Source organism: Ornithorhynchus anatinus, chromosome 15, assembly GCF_004115215.2.
Source record: "Ornithorhynchus anatinus isolate Pmale09 chromosome 15, mOrnAna1.pri.v4, whole genome shotgun sequence".
NCBI classification, from domain to species: Eukaryota; Metazoa; Chordata; class Mammalia; order Monotremata; family Ornithorhynchidae; genus Ornithorhynchus; species Ornithorhynchus anatinus.
The window spans coordinates 25687722-25708340 of record NC_041742.1 but is presented as its reverse complement, the minus strand read 5'-3'; the positions used below and the strand labels follow the sequence as shown (position 1 = coordinate 25708340).

Below are 20619 nucleotides of genomic sequence, written 5' to 3'. Positions count from 1 at the left end.
CAGAGAAGTGAAGTGACTTGCCCCCGATCACACAGCTGACAAGTGGCAGAGCCGGGATTTGAACCCATGACCTCTGACTCTCAAGCCCGGGCTCTTTCCACTGAGCCACGCTGCTTCTCTTATGAGTGCTTACGTTCAGTTCATTCAGTTGTGTTTACTGAGTGCTTACTGTGTGCAGAGCACTGTACTAAGTGCTCGGGAGAGGACAAAGTAACAATAAATGGACATATACAAGACGAGCATGCAGCTTTGCGTACAGGAAGTACTCAATAAATGGCGTCGATTTCAGGATAACTTTGAAGGTGGTGATGAAGGGGCAGACATGGAAAATTGGGGGGGGATACAAAGGAAGATTTAGCAACCGACTGAATGTGAGAATTGAAAGACGGAGACGAATCGAGACACATGCCAGAGTTGTGGGATTCTAGGACGGGGATGATGGGAGAGAGGAGAAAGCCCAGACTATTTTTAGAGGGCAATGATGGGGAGGTAGTAATAATAATTAATAATAATTATGGTACTTGTTAAACGCTTACTATGTGCCAGGCACGGTTCTAAGCGCTGGGGTAGTTAGGAGTCAGGTTGGATATGGTCCTTGTCCCGCCTGAGGCTCACACTCTTACTCTCCCTTTTTCAGATGAGGTAACCGAGTCCCAGAGAAGTAAAGTGACTCGCCCAAGGTCACACAGCAGACAGGTGGCGGAGCTGGGATTAGAACCCAGGTTCTATCCACTACCCTCACTATTGAGCGCTTATTACAGTCAGTTAATAATAATAATAATAATAATAATAATGTTGGTATTTGTTAAGCGCTTACTATGCGCCGAGCACTGTTCCAAGCGCTGGGGTAGATACAGGGTAATCAGGTTGTCCCACGCGAGGCTCACAGTCTTCATCCCCATTTTCCAGATGAGGTATCTGAGAAGTGAAGTGACTTGCCCACAGTCACACAGCTGGCAAGCGGCAGAGCTGAGATGCGAACCCATGACCTCTGACTCCCAAGCCCAGGCTCTTTCCACTGAGCCACGTTGCTTCTCTAATTCTCTAGTGCTTAGTTCTGCGCTAAGTGCTTGGGAGAGTACGATACAGACTCACTGAACATTTCATCTCCTACCAACAGTGATCTTTAACTGTGCTTTGTTCTTATTTCTCTATATCTATTCCAAACTCAATCTTTACCGTCTCATACCCAGGCAATAACGAAGTGTAAGTGAACATAATTTCTTCCTCTTGGACAGGGAATTTTTCAGCCTCACCCTAAACAGATCCGTTTTCTGAAATACATCAACTACGCATTCACTTCTGTTGATACGATCGTATCTAATCAGTTGTATTCATTGAGCGCTTACGGTGTACTAAGTGCTTGAGCTATGAACTGGAACCTGCGAGTAGTAGTTCTTATTGCTTGGTAGTTCATCAGTGGAGTTAAGTTATCCTCTTATAGACTGAAATATTCAATATAACGAATGTCTGCTCTGCTTGATTAAATGCTGAAACTCAACTAAGCCATTTAATCAATCTCCAAAGCTGTTTACCAGGAGCACACCACAGAGGAAGATAGGTTATTGCGATGATGTGACAAGCCACAAAATGAAAAATAGAAAATAAGCTGGATGGAAAGTAATAATGCCGTAATCAAACTGTATTTAGTTGCAACATTAAACAAATACACCTGGAACAAATCCCGATGCCCTGGTATTTCTTCGATCGGCACGTCGGACTCGGTGCGAAATCCTGCCCACTGAGATCCAGGGCCTTTCTTCGGGTGACGGGGATTCTTTCTATTTTTTAATGGTATCGTTAAGCGCTTACGATGCGCCAGACACTGTGCTAAGCGCGTAGGTATATACAAGTTAATCAGTTTGGACACAGTCCCTGTCCCACAAGGAGCCCACGGTCTTAATCCCCATTTTACAGATGAGGGTACCGAGGCTGGAGAAGTGACTTGCCCAAGGTCACACGACAGACAAGTGGCAGAGCCGCGATTAGAACCCACGTCCTTCCGACTCTTTCCACTTAGGCGTTACTGTTTTTCAAAGCCTCTCTTTCCTTCCCTCCCTTCAAGGAACCAATTATGAATCGATTATCCGTGAATTTGACCAAAGACCTCTTCCATCTGCTGGTATTTTTGACCTGCACATCTTCTCGTTGATGATGATAACGTTTCGTTCATTTGTATTTATTGAGCACTTACTGTCCATCGACCGTTAAATCAGTCGATCGTAGTTATTGAGCACTTACTCTGTGCAGAGCACTCCACTAAGCGCTTGGGAGAGTACAGTATAGCAATAAAGAGACAGCTTCCCTGCCCACAATGAGCTTATAATCTAGAGGGAGAGAATTTGAACTAAACCCTCCTCCATCCACTGATATTTATGACCTGCACATCTTCTCTTTGATGATAATAACATCTAAGCATCAGCCTAAATGATCCAGGGCGTGAATTCAGTTTTCTATGATACGTATTGTTTTGGGAGGGACATTATTATTGTGTTATTATCCAATGTATCTCGTATATAATGATATTTACAATAGCATTTCATATTACTATAGAATGCACATTTATATCATGATACAGTGGTAAGATTTTAATAATATTGTATTGCCGTATGTGCAGATTATGTAATATAATGATAATATTTATGACAGTCTTATTTGTGAAACACTATGCGTCAAGCAAGCACTGGAGGAGATATACTCAAATCAGACACTCATTATCCATTTCACAGTTGAGGTCCAGAAAAGCTAATTCCTAATACCTCGGGACCGACGCTCACCGTTCCTTTGAAGGGAGACTCCACCGATCCATTGACCGATCAGTGGTATCGATTAAGCGCTTCCTGTGCGCAGAGCACTGTACTAAGCGCTTGGAGGAGCACAGTTGGTAGACGCGTTCACCGGCCACAGCGGACGTTGTCCCCCGTCACGATGTTTGAGCATCAACCCTGTGAAGGCGGTATTTAAACGATGCAAAAATCTGAGATTAGAATATTCCAGAGCCACTTCAATGCCAGAAGCACTCGAGAAAGAATCGAAAGGATCTGCATGGGGGGATGTTTCCATCAGCACACCTGCCTGAAAAGATGGATGAAATTGCAAATCAGGAAGTTATGAAATGTAGTCAGTCAACCTTGCTTTTCACCAGTCTTTATACCATCCGCGTGTCTCTCGCAAGAACTTTACTTAGGAGACAAATTTACCTGCCTTGGCTTCCCCGAGGTGATTATTCAGCCCGCTTTCCTTACAGATTTGGGGCAGAATCCCCGATCTGGATCATTTAAGATGTCAGTGCAGGCAGTTCTCCTACGGTTTTTGTAAACTGGGTGTCGTCAAACCCTCGCGCTATCCAAAAATCATCTTGCAGCAACGCTGAGAAGATTCTGTCCTGTTGTGATAGAGAAGGGCAAAGAGAGGCTGTCGTGTGTTATCAACCCTTAGCAAGTTGGGTAGGCTGTAGTCGAGGAGCAGTACGGCTTAGTGGAAAGAGCCCAGGCCTGGGAGTTAGAGGTCTTGGGTTCTAATCCTGGCCGCACCTCTCATCTGCTGTGTGAGCTTGGGCAAGTCGCTTCACTTCTCTGAGCCTCAGTTCCCTCATCTGTAAAATGGTTATTCAGACTGTGAGCCCCTTGTGGTACATGGACTGTGTCCTACCTGATTAGCTTGTATCTTCTCCGGCACTTAGAACAGGGCCTGGCACACAGTAAGCCCTTAACAGATATCATTACAATATTAAAATAAATCATTATTATTTTAACACTCTGTGAATTTCAAGGAAATAGGACTCATTTGCTTGTAAATCAATTATGCCCAAATTGTCAAACTCTTGAAGAAGAAATCTGCTTTCCAAATCTCCATCTGGACCATTCTTCTCGGGGACAGTATTCGACAAGATTATCGAAAAAAGCCTTTGAGAAGAAATAATAATAATTGTGCTATTTGTTAAGCGCTATGTTCCAAGCACTGTTCTAAGCCACCGGAGTAGATAAAACATAATCAGTTCAGACTCAATCCCTGTCCCACATGAGTCTCACAGTCTTCGTCTCCATTTTACAGATGAATTAACTGAAGGCCAGTGAAGTGACTTGCCCTAGGTCACCCAACGGACGATTAGAACCCATGTCCTCTGACTCCTAGGCCTGTTTTTACTGAAGGCTTACTGTTTGCAGAGGACTGTACTAAGCATTTGGGAGAGCACAATATCACAGACACGTTCCCTGCCCACAACAAGCTTAAAGCCTAAAGAGGGAGACAGGATAAAGCATGGGTCTGGAAGTCAGAGGACCTGGGTTCTAATCCAGGTGCCTCCACTTGCTTGCTGTGTGATCTTGGAAAGGTCACGTCACTACTCTCTGCCTCAGTTTCCTCAACTGTAAATGGGGATTCAATACCTGTTCTCCTTCCTACTTGACTGGGAGCCCCAAGTGGGACAGGGACTGTATCCAGCCTGAAAGTCTTGTATTTACCTCAGCGCATAGGACGGTGTTTGATATATAGTAAGTACTTAACAAATACCATTTAAAAAAAGGTACTTATTTTTAAGAGTGATGAAACTAACGCCTGTAAGCGCTTGACAGTTTCTCAACGTACTCCCTCGGAACAAAGATACACCAAAAAGTTCGTGTTGTCTGAGGGTTCCCAGTGAAGATCTGGTCCTAAAATATTAGGACCTGTCTGCTGTGTCATCCTGGAGATTATTTCACTTCTCTGGGCCTCAGTCCCCTCATCTGTAAAATGGGGATTAAGACAGTGAGCCCCACTTGGTACAGGGATTGTGTCGAACCTGATAAGCTTCTATCTACCCCAGCGTTTAATACAGGGCCTGGCTCACAGTAAGTACCTAAGAAATAGCACAGTTATTATTGTGATTTTCAGGGTTGTAATCCTCTTTTACTAGATCAACAACAGAGGCCTTTCACAGGTGAAAACTCATACATTTTGCGTGTGTGTGTGTGTTTTATGTATTTGTCAAGGGCTTACTATGTGCCAGGCACTGTACTAAGTGCTGGGATAGCTATAAATTTAATTCAGTTGGACACCGTCCCTGTCCCACATAGGACTCACAGTCTTCATCCCCGTTTCACAGATGAGGTAGCTGAGGTGCAGAGAAGCGAAAAGACTCACTCAAGGTCACACAACATCAACCCTGAAGCAGAGCTGGAATTAGAACCCAGGTCCTTTGGACTCCCAGGGCTATGTGCCTAAGTTCATGCAGTATCCCCCTGCCATATAGAGTTTATGTTTTAATTTCAGACACTATCCTACCCTAAAGAAAATCTCCAGCTTCCCGATTTAGAACATTAATTTTCTCCCCCTGAAACCCTTCTGGCTGATTTTAGTCAAGCTATCGGGGGTTTACACACCAGTAAATTCACTTACTTTCATAATGTGGGTATTTCTCCATGCCGTAATACATTGTGTGGCACTGACTCTATTGATCTGATGTTATTAGATATATTAAAACTTCGAAACTGTATTTGAAAACCTAATAACTTAATTCTGAAAGTTTTCAGAAACTTAATGTTAAAAAAAATAAGAACACATAAAGCGAATATTTGACAGAATCTAATTCCATTCTGTTATGAATAAAACTTATCTTTAGTTTCTCACTAGTACGCAAGAATCTGGCAGCGTTTCGGGAACCCGTGGTAAATATCGCAGGAGGAGGAATCTTACCCAAACAAAGGAATTCTCCCTTCGGAAAGATCAATCTTGTCTCAGGAAACTGAGCTTCAGGGAATCTTTGTAAAGGCTGCAGGTGTCGAGTGATCTGAGCCCTAATATTGATTCTGTAAGTGCAGCTAAATTTTTGTGGGAAAAATGTAGCCGATGAAACATATGAAATTACTAAAATTATAACCATCCGATCACAAAGGAGAGGGAAGCTTTCAAACTGAGATGAGTTAAAGAAATATATTTATAAAGAAAAACTTTTCCACATCCCTCTCTCTGCCTCACATGTAAACTCACATACCTTAGACCCCTCCTTTAGGTGAGTCTTAGCTTGTAAATAGTCAAATAAAGATCCGCATAAGCAGAGATAATATCTGTCTCCCCCTCTATACTGGAAGCTTATTATGGGCTGAGAAAGTGCCTTCTAATTGCATCGTAGCATCCCCTCCGAAGCATTTAGTACAGTGCTCTGCATATGTTAAGCGCTCAATAAATGCTCTTGATGATGATAATGATGGTGGTGGTGATGATGAATTAGCTTTCATTACCTCATGCTTAGTTTTGGGGTTTTTTCCCTTGTTTAATGGTATTTAAATGCTTCTCTGAGCCAGGCATTGAACTCAGCGCTGAGGTAGATACTAGAAAATCAGGTCAGGCACAATCCTTTCCTGACCTGAGGCTCACAGTCTAAGTAGGAGGGAAGGGGATTTAATCCCCATTTTACAGGTGAAGAAACTGAGGAACAGAGAAATTAAATGATTTGTCCAAGGCCACGCAGCAGAACAGGGCTCCGAATAGGGCTCCCAGCCCTGTATACGTCCGCAAAAAACCCAGTTCCTCTGGCTCCCAGGCTCTTGTGGTCACCTAGAAGGACAGTGGGAGAGGTGAGAGTAGGATCTAGGTTTTCTGTTTCTCCGTCCATTGTTCTTTTCGCCAGACTATGGTTTCTCTTTTTAATTATCCTCAAGGTAAAAGACTTCTAGCCTGTGATTCCTACCATCTTGCCTTTGTCCCTGTTGAATCTCCTACCTTCTGATCAATTTTAATAGCCAACTGCCTTGCATTTTAATACTCATTTTCAAGAGGTTTATGGTGTTCTCCTCCTCCATGTCATCTGTTAGTAGCCTCAAATTATATGGATCGTTTCATGTTTTGATTTATTAACAAAACCGTGAGCCCCTTGTGGGACAGGGACGTGATTTGGCTCTTTCCTGGACCTCAGAACGTGGCTTGATACATAAGTGCTTAACAAATACCATTTTTTAAAAAAAATGATATTGGATCCATATCAGAGCTCTTTCAGATTCTTCTGTATTTTTTTTTGTTTTCACATGTTATTTGTTAAGGGTTTACTATGTTCCAGACACTGTACTCAGTGCTGGGGTAGATGCAACCTAATCATTTGGGACACAGTCCAAGTTCTACTTGAGTCTCACCGTCTTAATCCCCATTTTTCCCAGTACTTAGTACAATGCCTGACACATAGGAAGTGCTTAACAAATACCATAAAAAATGGATGGAACCCTTTGAAATAGTGTGGTTTTTTAAAAAATGGTATTTATTAAGTGCTTACTGTGTGCCAGGTACTGTACTGAAAATCAAGCTGGACACAGTCCCTGTCCCACACAGGGCTCACTGTCTTAATCCCCATTTACGGATAAGGTAAACGAGGCCCTCAGAAATGACTCATCCAAGACTCACGGAGCGAAGTGGCAGAGCCGGGATTAAAACCCGGGTCCTCTGACTCCCAGACCCAGCTTCTTTCCACTAGGCCACGCTGCTTCTCTGCGCCTCCGGCTGTCTCTGACCTGTCCTGGATGAATTCCCCATCTGCTTCCTGAGGAGTTACGATTGTGAGTTAATCTCATAAGCGCTTAGTACAGTGCTCTGCACAAAGTAAATGCTCAGTAAATACAATTGAATAAATGAATGTATACATCCACAAACTTCCAGACCCCTATTTGGATAAGAAAATCGGTCTCTTTTAAGAAATCGGTGGTTAAGTTAAGAGGGATTTGCGTGTTTTGAAGTCAGGGTGGACTTTGAATTCAGCTTCAACTTTCCCCTTCCGTGTTCCAGCTCGTCTGTTCGAGCTGTGGACCTTGTTCTTCTAGGACTCTCTTTTTGGTCAAGCTAGCCCCTCATTTTCTCATAGACCTCACTCTCGTGCCCTCTGAAGTTTTCAGTTTTCCTCTCTCACATTCCCAACACCTGGAATCGAGTCTCTCCAGCCCTGATCCCTAGTTCTGGCAGTCGCTGGTATTGACTGGGTGCAGAGCACAGGGGGAGAACGTGGGAAAGGGATCAGCGGCGAGTTGGACGAGATGGACGACAGCGAGAAGTTTGGCATTAGAAGAGCGAAGTGTGCGGGCTGGGCTGGAGTTGGAGATGGGTGAGGTGAGGTAGGATGGAGCCAGCCGATGGATGGCTTTAAAGCGGATGGCGAGGAGTCTCTGATGCGGAGGTGGATGGGCAACCACTGGAGGTTCTTGAGGAGTGGGGACACGTGAACTGAACGTTTTGTTGATAAATGATCCAGGCAGCCGAGTGCGGTTTGGTTTGGAGTGGGGAGAGACAGGAGGCTGGGAAGTCAGCGAGGAGGCAGATGCAGTAGTCAAGACAGGATAGGAGAAGTGGCTGGATCAGCGTGATAGCAGTTTGAATGGAGGGGAAAGGGAGGATTTTAGGATGTGGAAACTCAAACACACCCAGAAACCTGACAGAGTAAAACAGACATACATAGAGTCAAAAAAGATAACAAACATTGCACACGGGTTCACCCAGCTACACAATTACGAGAAGATGCACAGAGAAACACAGACACAAGAAGGTGCATACAGACTCAATAGAAATACCAGTCCCACTGCACACACGGTTGACACAGGTCCACAAACAAGATGTACAGAGATACAGTGTTAACTCCATGCACGCCTCACTTTCACTTATCCAGATCTGCAGATATATTCACAGGCTCCAACCACACAAACGCACAAACACTGAGAAGCAGCGTGGCCTAAGGAATAGAGCACGGGCCCGGCGGCCACAAGGACGTGAGTTCTAACCCTGGCTCTGCCATTTTTCTGCTGTGGGACCTTGGCCAAGTCACTTCACTTCTCTGGCCCTCAGTCCCCTCATCTGTAAAATGGGGAAGAAGACTGAGAGCCCCACGCGGGCCGGGGGCCGTTTCCAACCTGATTAGCTCGTATCCGTCCCTGCGCTTAGTACGGTACCTGGCGCGTAGCGTTTAACAAATACCGCGATCATTATCATTATTATTACTCTTATGATCACTGTGATCATTATTATTAATACCAAAAGTAGAGGCAGAAAAAGCATCCCATCTCTCCCCAAATCTCCATTCAGGGCTGAGATGGGTGGGGCCTCCTCCATCCGACTTCCCGGTCAATATTTCTACCCGATTCCGGGAAGGGGCGGCTTTGGAAAAACAGCCAGCCGGGCTGGCTCCTGATTCTCCACTAGATTGGTGTCATCTGGATATGCCCTTAAGGTTAACCCTCCTCTAGAGACCCTCCCGAAGAGGCTGCCATCACACACACAAAGAGCCACTGCTAAGCGGCAGGTGGACCCACTGAGGTAATCAAGATCACAATTAGACGGAAAACGATCTCCATTTCCACCCCGCTCTCTGCCAAGAGGTCCAGAGCCGCCTTGTTAAAGCAACAGGGGACAAGCAGGACACACCGACCGGATTAATTGTCCCCATTTATTCAGAGGTGGCGGAATTAGAGTGCCCTCTCCGGGGAAGAACAAAACACCTACCACGGCAAGCATGTCATTAGCGTGAACGAACCGGCTACTCGCCTTAACCTTTCGGATCGCTCCCTTTCGTAGCTCGGAATCAGAATATTTTTGTTTGTTTTTCTCATAATTGGTTGTGGGGTTTTTTTTAGGTGACTCTGTGTCAGACAGGACCCTTTGAAATTCCATAACTGCATCCTCCGACATCTTGGGTAAGCTATGAAAGTAGCCCCAGGCTGGGAAAAGACCTTTAAGAAAGACGTCCAAGTGTTGGGAAGTTTCTCGTTCCGATTCCTTGGCCCTGTGGTATTTGTTAAGCACAAACTATGACCTAAGCACCGGGCTACATATCCTACAATCACATTGGATCCAGTTCCCCATCCCACATGAGGAAACTGAGGCACAGAGAAGTCAAGGGACTCACACAAGGTCACTCAGCAGGCTAGTATCAGAGTTGGAATTGGGGACCCAGGTTATCTGACTCCCAGGATGTGCTCTTTCCACTAGACTCCTCCTCTAGATTGAAAGCTCCTTGTGGGTAAGGAATATGTCTACCTGCTCTGTTATTATTGTTATCAATCATAACAATATTGTGTTACTGTGTGCAAAGCACACCACTCAGCACTTGGGAGAGTATATTATGACATCAAACACACTTCCTGCCCTATGAGATTGAGGTACAGTGAGGAGATAGGTGTTAGAGCGTATCAAATACAATTTGATTTCCCAGGCTTGATAAATGTTGGCTATGAACCAAGTGTTTTGAGGGCACAAAACCTTGCTCTGGCCCGTGTATGCTGACTGCTTGCTTTTGCCTTTCACATTTAGAATACTCGCATGCCAGCCCTCTAACTTTGGGGGTGCCTCAAAGCTCAGTTTTGGGTCCCTTCTATTCATCTACACCCCCTCCCTCCGAGAACTCATTCACTCCCGTGCCTTCAACTACCAAGAGTACGTGGATGACTCCCAAATCTAGATCTTCCATCCTGATCTCTCCCCTTCTCTGCAGTCTTGCATTTCCTCCTGCCTTCAGGATATCATTCCTTGGATGTTCTGCAGTCACCTCAAACTTAACATGTTCCAGACAGAACTACTCACCTTCCCACCCAAACCTCACCCACCCAAGTCCTTCTCATCACTTATAGACAACATCACTATCCCCCCATCTCACAAGCCTGTAACCTTGACTTTAGCCTCACCTCATCTCTCTCAATCAACCTACGTTTTCAGTCTGTCACCAGATTTGGTCGGCTCTACCCACACTTCGCTAAAATCCGCCTTTTCATCTCCAGTCAAACTGCTACATGCTTATCCGAGCACTTATCCCGCCTCGACTGCCACATCTATAGACTTCTGTAATACTAGAAGAGCAGTGTGGTGTAGTGGGTCGAGCACGGGCCTGGAGTCAGAAGGTCAGGGGTTCTAATCCCGGCTCCGGCAGTTGTCCGTCGTGTGACCGGAGGTAAGTCTCTTCACTTCTCTGGGCCTCAGTTACCTCATCACGGCTGCTGTTATATTGTACCCTCCTACGCTCTTAGTAAAGTATATAAATATGATTGATTGAGTGACCGCTACAGTACGTGCCTACCAACTCTGTTCTGTTGTACTCTGTGAAGCACGTAGTACATTATTCTGCATGAAGTACTTAATAAATACAATTGATTGATAGGGAGCATGCCAATCAACCGTTACATGGTAATCTCCCAAGCACTTAGTTCAAGCTCAACAGAAAGTGCTCAATGACTGTGATTGAACGATCGATGGATTGGTTGATTAGACCACATTGCTTCTCAAGACCCATGTACAAACAGACAGATATTGCAAATTCTGCTGCGTGGCCTAGTGGAAACTCAAGTGAGCTGGGCTGCCTTTTTAAACGGAAAAGTCATTTCAATTGTAAATCTCCTAGTCTTAAATAAAAACCTGCTGAGCACATATGGTTGGAAGGATTCTTCCCCAGTGCTGAGAACAGTGCTTAGCACACAGGAAGCAGTTCATAAATACTCTAACTCTTTGCCCGAAGTGTTGAACTGAGCTCTTTGCATTCAGTCTTTTAGACCACACTTTGGCGGTGTGGGTGGTTTAAATAAATGTATTATAAATCTATAGCTAGAACTATAGGCCTGGTTAAGGATTTCTTTTTCCTCACTTAACCATCTCGAGAGTTGAAACACTTTTTGGGGTCTGCTCCATTTTTATTAACTAGGGCTAATAATGATAATAATAATTGTGGTATTGGCTAAGCTCGTACTATGTGCCAGTCACTGCAGTAAGCGCAGGGGTAGATATAAGCAAATTGGGCTGGTTACAGTCCCAGGCCTCACAGTCCCCATTTTGCAGACGAGGGAACTGAGGCCTAGAGAAGTGAAATGACTTGCCCAGAGTCACGCAGCAGACAGTGGCAGAGCCAGGATTAGAACCCATATCCGGATTCCAGCCCTATAAACATTTGCCGCTGACATTGCAAAATTATCCGTCCAAACAACCGGCTCACTACTACCGTGCTTGAGCCTATGGTGAAACAAAACGAATTGGATGCCAATCACTCTTCCTGGTGCCCCAGATATAAAATGTCCTGATTGAATTAAAATCCATCTTAAAATCCAGCTTAAAATTTTTAATCTCACCTATTTTTTTTTTTTTTTTGAGAAGCGCTAATAGAGCAGATTTTTGAAACGTGCACTTTTAATTGTTTGAAAACAAACAATGCAAAGAAGTGGAACAGGCTGGGTATCTTGGCTCTTTCTCCAGGAAACTCAGCTAAAATTAATTTCGTTTGGAGTTGGGTTCTTTCTGCCCGCTTCGCCTCCCACAAACGTCCACTAAAAACTGAAAGCCAGATGACAAGGAACGCTTGGATAGGAAATATTTTCCCACACCCGACTGGGATGTTTTTGCTTAGTGGTGGCTCAATGTGGTATGGTGTGCCGGATGAATAACTGAGAGTTTGAACCTGCAATTCAAGTCTCCCGGGGACTTCCTTTGCTAAAAATCCACGGTCTCCCGCAGAATCCACAATTCCGATTAATCCCCCTTCTTCATAGATCCACTTTTCCCCAGTATGGGCCAGCATAATTACAGCAGACGTGCGATTCGCCAGGTTTTGATGCAGAATCAAAACCCGGATATGGGAAAGTGGAGGCATGCCTTACAATCCTTTGAAGATGTGGTAAAATTGGGGCGGTATAATATAGACGTGTCATGCGTATGTTCTGTGGTCTGTGAATGCAAGAAGGAATGAATTCACCTAGAGAAATATGGCTTTTTTTTTTTTGGCTGAACCCAAATACAGATTTTTTTCATTGCAAAAACGATGTAATTTAAACCCAAATCAAATTGAGCATAGACTATTGAACAAGCAGACAGAGGGATTTTAGGGGGAAAAAAATTTCCGTGTAATTGTTTTCAAAGCAAAACAGTTATTCAAATACGGGCGAAATAGAGCTAGGGTCAGTGAGCAATAGCCGGAATGTATTTTTGATTTAATACGATTATAGAAACCGCCCCTTTTCTTCCTCAGCCTTAATTTGGGGACACTAAGTTGCAATTGCAATTGCAATTGTGACTGCGTTTGAACCAATTAGAGCAATGCATTATCCCCGTACAAGTCATATCAGAATCTGTCACTGAGCAAGAAAACTTGGAGAGTTATTTTCCTCTAGAGGATAGAAGGATAAATATGTGTATTTTGCCCAAAGGGTGTTTTTTTACATAGGCATCCCAAGCAATATGTGTCATTATCTGACAGCCGTCCTTCAAGACTTTCTTTGCAATCAAATTTGTTGGGCGCAAGAAATGAAAACTTTAATAAAAATACATGAGCTGCTCCTGTCCGGATTTTTACAGGGGAAAAGATTCAACTTTTTGGAATGAAGGAGTGGGGAGGGGAAGTGAGAGGGAAGAGAAGGGGAAGAAGAGAGAGGATTTTTAGCCTATAATTCCCTCCCCCTCCATATATCTCAGACCACCCCTCTTTCTGCCTTCAAAGGCTTATTAAGGTCACACCTCCTCCAGGAGGTCCTCCCCGATCAAACCCTCTTTTCCCAGGCTCCCTGTCCCTTCTATGTCATTTAAGCACTTGGATCTATGTCCTTTTGGACATTTGATAGCCGCCCCCGCCCCACAGCCCTTGTTTAATATATTTAAATCAAATATAAATTATTCATATTAATGCATAATGAGAAGCAGCTTGACAGTGGAAAGAGCCCGGGCCTGGGAGTTGGAGGTCCTGGGTTCTAATCCGGCTCTGCTGGGTGTCTGCTGTGCAACTTGGGCAAGTCAATTAACTTCTCTGTGCCTCAGTTACCTGATCCAAAAAATGGGGATTCAATCCTTCTCGCCTCTGCTTAGGCTGTGAGCCCCATGTGGGACAGGGATTAACTTGTATCTGCCCAACTTCTTAGAACAATGCTTAGCATAGTAAGCACTTGTTACTGAACAATAATAATAATCGTAATATTATAAAGGAAGAAAAGGAGGAGGAGAAAGTGAAGAAGTGTCTGTTACATTGTTGTTTTGTACTCTCCCAAGCGCTTAGTACAGTGCTGTGCCTATAGGAAATGCTCAATAAATACCATTGATTGATATATTGATTGGCTGTAAATTATCCAGTATTGTTAGTTTTACAGTAATTCCTTTAGGCACCTGCTGAGATTGAGATAATATATAAGTATTTTGGAATATGTATTTTGGCTATGGATCTTCTCCTTCCTCAGTGAAATCTCTGTTTTCAACTTGCCCTCTCTTTTCCTTCCCAAAAGCCTTAAAAAGTTTCCTGAAAAAACTCAGATTCTCCATCCTGTGTTGGGAAATTTCTGGGGAATCAGTATAAAAAATATGAGTTATTGATCTGAGGGCCCTATAAGGTTTATTGAGTTGATTATTTTACTTCCCTTCTGTATTTGAAATAAAATCTTTATTTGGTAATACAGTGAGAATGGCTATGCTCTAACAGCACCTCACGAAAGAGGATATCAAGGTTTTATCACTTTTTTTTCCCCCTTCAGACCGTAGTTAGATCACCACTCCATCCTGTAATATTACACCGACTTGATTAAATGTGATTTTGGTCTGGCTTTTCCGAGAGGCGTACAAACATACCGCAGAACTTATTTTACTATTTACGTCGGGAAAACCCTAATTATTTTTCACGGACCTCTTTCTCAGCCTACTTCTGCGATATTTTTTGACTCCTGTAACGACTTCAGATATTAGTTTAATATCTCATAGGCATCTGCGTTGTAAACGGAAATCTGAATTTTAAGGAATACGCTAGATTTTCCGGGACAGAAAGTCATAAAGCTGAGTAGTCTGTTTGTTAATTCCTTGTGCCCATAAGCATAAGATGTAAAAGTCTGGTACTCGTCAGATTTTCACAATTGATCCAAACCACATTTGCCTGGGCATTCTTGAAACCAACTGGAAAAATGAAGCAATTTGTAGAAAAGTTAGTTACTCCCTTGGCATCAGCCCGCAGATAATGGGCCATTTACATACTCCCCAACTCGGGTTCATCTTTCTGCACCGTGTGCGCCTGATTTGGGATTCTCAAGCCTTTAAAACATTGGCATTTGAAAGAAAAGTCTTCCAGGGTTTGATCTGGCAGTCCATCCCTTTTTCCCAAATTTGAGGTCTCGTTTGAAATTTAGGGCACGAAAAAGCGTCATGAGAATTGATCCTAATTCTTTCTGGTTCTCGTTTCCCGTAGTAATAGTAACAGCAGCAGTCGTCTCATTCATTCACTCAGTAGTATTTAGTGAGCGCTTCCTATGTGCAGAGCACTGTACTAAGCGCTTGGAATGTACAATTCGGCAACAGATAGAGACTAGCAGTAATAGTGTCAGAAGTATTACTAGTAGTACAGTAATAATAATAATAATAATGACATTTGTTAAGCGCTTACTATGTGCCAAGCACTGTTCTAAGCAGTGAGGTAGAGACACTTGGGGCTCACAATCTTAATCCCCATTTTACAGCGGAGGGAACCGAGGCACAGAGAAGTCAATAGACTCGCCCAAGGTCACACAGCTGATAAGTGGCAGAGCCGGGATTAGAACCCGTAGGAGTAGATAGAGCCCGGGCCAGGGAGTCAGGAGGTCATGGGTTCTAATCCCGGTTCTGCCACTTGTCTTCTCGGTGACCTGGGGAAAGTCACTTCACTTCTCTGGCCCTCGGGTCCCTCGTCTGCAACTCGGGGATTGAGACAGGGAGTCCTCCTTGAGACAGGGACTGTATTCAACGTGATCTACCTGATCCACCCCAGCACTTAGTACAGTGCTTGGCACATGGTAAAAACAACGGATGCCATAGTCATCGTTGTAGTAGATGAGGGGAGTCATGAAGCCTTCCTGGAGGAGGTGTGACTTCCGTGGAGATTTGAAGATGGGGAGACTGGAAAGTCTGTTAGATGCGAAAGGGAGGGAGTTTCAGGCTGAAGGAGGAAAACCGTGAGCGAGGAGTCAGTGATGAGAGAGAGAGAGAAGGGCAAATACGTCCAGTCATCTTTTAATATTTTAATTTTATTACAACAGAATTTAGTGTGGCAGGTTATACATATATATTATAATGGTATTTGTTAAACGCTTCCTATGTGCCAAGCGCTGTACTAAGCGCTGGGGTGGATACAAGTAAATCGAGTTGCTCACATTCCCTGTCTCCCATGGGGCTCCCAGTTTCAATCCCCGTTTTACAGATGAAGTAACTGGGGCCCAGAGAAGTGAAGTGACTTGTCCACGGTCATGCAGCAGACATGTGGCGGAGCTGGGATTAGAGCCCATGACCTTCTGACTCCCAAGTCTGTGCTTTATCCATTATGCCATGCTGCTTCTCTGATAAAATATTATTATTGTCCTTGGGTCATGCCTTTTCATCTTTACTTAACGATTAATGTACATGATTTGAAGAGGTATCGTTCAACCAGTGACTCGTATTTATTGAGCGCTCACCACGTGGAGAGCCCTGTACTGAGCACTTGGGAGAGTCCAATATAACAGACATATTGCTTGCCCACAACGAGCTTGCGTTCTAGGGTTATGCATAATAATCTATGGCCAAAAGCAGCTTCAGAAAGTTGAAGGTCCCTGAAGGCAAACTTTTCTAGAACACCTGAAAAATCAACACAGGGGCCTGTATTTTTCACTTAAAATTATAATTCAGCTGAGCTTTTCATAGGCCAGATTTTCTCTAGTAAAATATCAGAACTGTATTTTAGTGTTCATCACTTTTATTATTCATTCCCTTCTCATTACAGTGATTAATTTTCTTATGTTGAGATTTTGCATGGAGTTTATAAATGTCCCCGTGGATAGCTCAAGTGTTAAGTGAACCGGATACTTAGGAATTAGACCTCATTTTATTTTTCATCATTTTTATTTTAATCATTTATTATTCATTCTCCTCTCATTACAGCAATTTCATTTTCTTCTGTTGAGATTTGTGTGGGGTTTATAAATGTCCCAGTCTGGATAATAAACCCAAAAGTTTTCCAGTCAAATTAAAACTAAAAACTCCTTTGCAATCTGTTGTGTTAACCGGCTACGGTCCGTTACCATACGGTTTTTTAGATTTTTCTCAGGCCCCTGTTTTTATGGCCATAGGTAATTACATAATACTGACAAAATCCAGGTCTTGTTAATAAAATGATAATAGTAATCGTGGTATTTGTTAAGCACTTACTGTGTGCCAGGCACTGTACTAAGCGCCGGGGTGGATGCAAGCAAACTGAGTTGCACATAGTGGGGCTCACAGACTCAATCCCCGTTTTACAGATGAGGTAACGGAAGCACAGAGAAGTGAAGTAACTCGCCTGAGGTCACGCAGCAGATAAGTGGCAGAGTCAGGCTTAGAACCTAGGTCCTTCTGACTCCCGGGGCCCGTGCTCGAGGCAATAATCGCCCTGGCTGGGAGTGGGTCGACAGATTATTATTTTAATTTTATCTGTTTAGGGCTTTACTATGTTCCAGGCACTGTACTAAACTCTGGAGTGGATACAGGTGAATCAGATTGGACCCAATGGCGCTCACAGTCTTGGGAAGTGTTAATCATTCTCTCTGGTCCTTGAAACAGAAGAAGTCCAGGTTAAGTCTGGTCTTGTCTTATGCTGTCGGGTCGTCTCTGTCCCGAAGCGACTCCACGGATTCGTCTCTCCCAGAACTCCCCCCCTCCATCTGCAGTCCTTCTGGTCGCGTATCTATAGAGTTTTCTCGAGTCTCCTCCCTTGACTCTCTCCCGTGCCGCGCTGTCCGGCACGGGTGAGTTTTGACTTGCCGCGGACGGCCTTCCGCTCGCTAGCCACCGCCCAAGCGAGGAACGGAATGGGTGTGCCTCCGCTTGACTCTCCCTCCCGTAGTCGAGACTGGTAGAGGCCCGGAAACTCTCCAGGTGCGACCCTAAGAGGGCCAGGTTAAGTAGCGGGAATCAAATTTAATCCCAAGGATGCCAAATTCATCTTCTCTGACCTTCTCCTCCCCTCCATCTATTCCAGAAACACTCTGCTTCACATTCCTAGAGGGCTTCTCTTGATGGGGTACCCCAGTACCTCATTATTTGCTAGAGAGTCTTTCTATTGCCCCCCTCCTCAGGGGCAATGACAGTATTTTACTAGAGAAGCAGCATGGCTCAGTGGATAGAGCACGGGCCTGGGACTCTGAAGGTCATAATAATAATGTTGGTATTTGTTAAGCGCTTACTATGTGCAGAGCACTGTTCTAAGCGCTGGGGTAGATACAGGGTAATCAGGTTGTCCCACGTGAGGCTCACAGTTAATCCCCATTGTACAGATGAGGTAACTGAGGCACAGAGAAATTAAGTGACTCGCCCACAGTCACACAGCTGACAAGTGGCAGAACTGGGAGTCGAACCCATGACCTCTGACTCCGAAGCCCAGGCTCTTTCCACTGAGCCATGCTGCTTCCCTAGGTCATGGGTTCTAATCCCAACTCTGCCCCTTGTCTGCTGTGTGTCCTTGTGCAGGTCACTTCACTTCTCTGTGCCTCAGTTACCTCACCTGCAAAAAGGGGATTGGGCCTGTGAGCCCCATGTGGGACAGGGATTTTGCTTAGATCCATCCCAGTGCTTAGTACTGTGCCTGGCGCACAGTAAGTGTCTAACAAATACCAGACCTTAGCCCAAGCCAAGCATTTCCTTAGACTCCTACTCAGATTGAACATTTGACGACTCATTATCTACTATTTTTTTTTTTTTTAACTTAATTGTCATTTCGCCGTAAGAAAAGCCCGGAGTCTCTCTAGAGAAGAGGCAATGATGTTGTCCGTTCACCCTCCCGGGAGAGTAATCTTAAAAAATTTCTTCACCGTTTTTCCAGTGGCGAGATCTTCCCATCACATTTAGTTACCCTGTTTTCGTCAGGACATTCAGAGAAGTGCCTTGCCTGAGTTTCCAGTGAAATTGGTGCTCGCCATCTCTAGCCTTCCAGTCTTAAAAACACTTGACAATCCGACATTCTCACCGCTAAGGGGAACTGACGAGAACTCGTCAACAAGAGGACGTTATTATGGGCCTTGGCAGAAATCAGACCCACAGCCTTATGCGAAGTGATGACTCATATTTACTTCCAGAAAGGGCGAATACAATCGGATTCCAGTCGCTCGTGATGTTCGACTAGGGAAAAGTAAGGAAGTTACTTAAAGAACTTGTGTTCTCCCCGCTGCCATCCCGGTCGTCTCAGGAATAGATGGCAAATTGTTTAAAAAAGTCTTAATACGCCGCCGAATGAATGCCTCGTTATTATACCCTACTTCGCTTCGGCCTGGAAAACTCAATATGCTCCGCTGATTGGTTTCAGATGCTGGGCTCTATCGGACCCAAAACACCGGGCAAGAGATGAAGGCGAATTATTAGTGGCACCGTATTTGCCAATAATCCCCCCACCCCCTTTTTTTTTGGGGGGGAGAATCTGGTTGCATTAATGAGACCGTTTGCACAATGCACACAGCTCTGACCTTTCACGTCCGGAACAGGCCTACAAATCCCGCTTCGGCTAGAGTGATGGAAAGCAATTTGGTTCTGAAGGCTATAAACGGTCGAAGCCGAAATGAATTCTGACAAGTCGTTGCTGAATTCCCACAGCACAACCCTCCCGCCCCCTTCCCTCTCCTCTTTTTTTAAATGGTCCAAAATTGGCTGTTTCATATCTGGAGTTCCAGAGCCGGAGATTCTAGGAAATGGAAGGGCCTGTATTAGGAGCCTGCCGAAGGCGATCCCATCAGGTAAAATGTCAGGTGCTGACAGCCCTAACCAGGCAAGGTGAGTGACATTTGAGTCCTGCATCTCGAAGTGACCCAGGGAGAAGGGGGGAAAAAAAAGCGGATGGAGAAATTAAACGGAAGAATTTAAAAAGGCTTCGGTTACCGACGCTGTCGTCTTATTTCCCGATGCTCACTTAATAAATAAAGAGAGAGATTAAATATTTTCCTTTCACTACCCTGTCGTGGAGCAGAACCGTTGACAAAAATGAGTAATGCGGTGTTTGAAGGGAGAACGCCGAGAGGGCAAGCAGAGTCTTCTGTGCTTAAAAGAATCCTTATGGAGCCTCTTGAAACAAATCGGTCAATCAGTTGTATTTACTGAGTGCTTCCTGGGGGCAGGGTGCTGTGCTAAGCGCTTGGGAGAGAACCACACACATATTTCAAATGCTTTAACAATAATAATATAGTATTAAGGTTTACTATGCGCCAGCCATTGTACCAAGCACTGAGGTGGAGATACAAGCGAATCAGGTTGGACACAGTTTCCATCCCACATGGGTTCACATTCTTAATCCCCCTTTACAGATGAGGCACAGAGAGGTGACGCGACTGGCCCTAGGTGACACAGCAGAGCGGCGGAGCCGGAATTAGAACCCATGTCTTTCTGACTCCCAGGCTTGGGATCTCTCCACTAGGCCATGAACTGAAGGAGCATTTGCCTTTTCTATCTTCCGGGGATTCTGCCTTCAAATAAAAATCTGGTGGGATCGTCTCACTGGGGCCGCTGGATTAAATCCCCGAAGCGAGGCTGCAGTGACTAAAGCCATGAGAGGACTGTCGGTTTCTTATTCCCCCTCGATAAGACCTTATCCTTAGCACTGGCACCCTGCACACAGAAGCACTCCGTAAATACGATTGATGGATCGACTGATTCCTCCTGCAGCCTGGAACCATCATCTCCTTCCTGCAGTAAGTGAGCCATGAG

The 20619-nt window shown here is 44.6% G+C and overlaps 1 non-coding gene across 1 annotated transcript; it reads right to left on the bottom strand.

Annotated features, from left to right (window-relative positions):
- Positions 1-17688: 17688 nt before the first annotated feature.
- On the bottom strand, positions 17689-17826 carry LOC114817110. Its single transcript, XR_003764960.1, has one exon. It is a non-coding gene; the product is annotated as a small nucleolar RNA SNORA7 (small nucleolar RNA).
- Positions 17827-20619: the final 2793 nt, after the last annotated feature.